Below are 2561 nucleotides of genomic sequence, written 5' to 3' on the forward strand. Positions count from 1 at the left end.
GCTGATGTTCGTTATTTCAGCTGGACAAATGCTAGCTTAAACTTGGAATAGATAGTGAAGTAAATATAGACAATGTGTTTAGAGAGTATCTATCTGTCTGTGCTTGAGACCTAACATGGGAAATTCTACTTAGTTTTCAAAATCCTTCTGTTTGTTGGAAGGGAAGTGTCTAGGTGCCTTAGTGGTTAGAGCTGTTGGAGAGCTTGGTGTAATTCAGCTTCTTTGAAATTGCTTTGACCCCAGACTGTAATTTCTAGGTTTCTATTTCTGGACATTTCTGCCCCTGATTTTATTTCATAAAGGATCGTGACCATCTCCTGTCTTCTTGATACAGTTTGTATGCATGGCAAATCCAAGAGGCAGAATCAACTTTTCATGGGAGAAGGCATTCTTATTTCTTTGTGCCTGAAGAGAGGCTTTACTTCTGACACCTAAACACGCATTCTCCTTCACCTGTCTGATATTGAGTTAGTCCCTAGGTTAATAAGGGAAGACTGCTTCAAGAGTTTGTCCTGATCTGTGGAGCGTATTTTAGTGGAAAATGTAAAGCAAGTGTAGCTCTTCATTGAATGTCCTGCAGACCTTGGAGGTTTATCTGCAGCAGCAGAAGTACCTGCTTTCTTCAGGGGTGTTGCTTCACTTTATTGTTACCCTGTTAAACTGGAGGACTCTGGTCAGTGTGTTTTCAGGAAGGCCAAAACAGTGCTTATTGAACTTCAGTGGTCCTAACTTACACAGTGTTTTTTCAGCTTTGTACAACCTGCTGTACAACACCAGATGTAACTACACAGCCATAAAGACCTTGGAGCAAACAGTTGTCAGCTGCACAGTTGGGGAAGACTTGAGCACTGTTCTCCTCCAACCTTTACTAAACCACTGTCACTTCAGATGCCCTGTCCAAGTCCACAGTACTGGTGGAGCCTGAAATGTACTTCAAAAAAAAACAGCTTGCTATACTTCATGAGTCAGTACAGTCTCTGATACGTCAGTGTGTGTATGGCAGAGGAGTGTCCTATTAGATACCTATTTGGTGAAGGAGAGATGAGCTGCATTAAGTTTGTCTTTCTTTGCTGTACCCGAACTTTTCCTGCCTGCAAGATCTGGAGAGGAAACAGACAAGGATTTCTTGGGTGTACTTTTGGGTTGTTTGTTGTCATCAGAAGTGCTGGCATCTATCCCTTGCATACTGTTTGCATTTCTCTTCAATTCCCCTTGCTCAAGTAGCTGTATTTCTGCAGCTGTGAGTTTGAATTCAAGGCAAAGGATGATAGCTATTTCCAATCCGGTATTGCTTTTTCCAATTTCTTAGACAATCACTGCAGACTTGCGCTTGCAGGGTTTAGGATTACAATATCAGGTGCTCAGTATCACTTTGTAGAAAGTGGATTGAAACCCAGGAGGAGCTGTAGGGAATGAAGACTTGAGCCGGTGCTGACTGGGGCAGGAAGCGAGCGCAGCTGTGCCACTAGAGGTCCCCCGTTCCTCCGGGCTGTGTGCAGCTGAATCCTCACCAGCCTTTACAGGAAAACGCTGATTTTTCTGCCAAGATGAAGAAGTCAGGCAAGATCTGGGTGGTGCCTGATCACACACAAGATTTGAGCGTTGTCTGAAGTTGGATTGTATGGCTAATTTAGCGCTCAGTGTAGGCTCTAAATGCCAACGTGTGCGTAAGTTATTTACACAGTGGTCTATCGGTTCACAAGTGTGCCATGCAATTAGGAAGAGTTGCTAAGTAAATAATTACGTGCTCCTGAACTTGGCATCTTCTTAGGGCAGTTACAACATAGTTGGGCTGGCAAATCCCAGAACGCTACAAAATAGAAGGCCATGGGCAGCTGCTACTGCTGCCTTAACACTTCAAGTGCTGTTACTACGAGTTGTTTTGGTCTACCCAGGAGCCACAAAGCAAAAACATGGACAGATATTTTGCAGCTTACATGCTGTTTTTACACATATAAGTGCAAGAAAAGCCATATGTTTGTTTGTTTTTTAATGCATCTTCTGAGAAGCACAGTTTGGGAGGTTGTCCAAAGTGTGGAGCTGTACGATGTGAGTATGCAGCCTGTATGTCCCAGCTGAGGGCTGGGACAGCTTTGCCCAGAGGCAGACACAGTGCCTGGGAGCACACCCAAAGAGGTGAGCAGAACCTGTGGCAGCACATTGCCATCCTGTGCTCCTGCAGCTGCCTGGGGCTTTGTGGGCCATAAGGGGAATGCCATCTGCTCGTGGTCTTGCCTGTCTCCCAGGTAGGACAGGTGTGACTGGGAGAGGGCTTGGATGAGCCCGGTGCCCTGGGCTTTCATTCCTTGTCCTCCCTCTGCCATCTCCATGGGATGACGTGAGGAGCCAGGCGCCCCTTCCCAGCCGCTATTTTCGGCAGGCATTTACTTTCCCAGCCTCTGCTGGCTGCCTGCCCGGAGGTGGGGAGGCCGGAGCGGGGGGGGGGCTGAATCTCCCTCCTCCTTCATAAAAGGGCCCCGAAGCGGGGGCCGGGCCACGGGGTTATTTTTGGGAGCAGCTCCTGGGATCCGATGGCCTTGTTAGGGCAGCGCTGACCTCTC

This window comes from Phasianus colchicus, chromosome 17, assembly GCF_987193195.1.
Source record: "Phasianus colchicus chromosome 17, bPhaCol1.hap1.1, whole genome shotgun sequence".
Classification (NCBI taxonomy): domain Eukaryota; kingdom Metazoa; phylum Chordata; class Aves; order Galliformes; family Phasianidae; genus Phasianus; species Phasianus colchicus.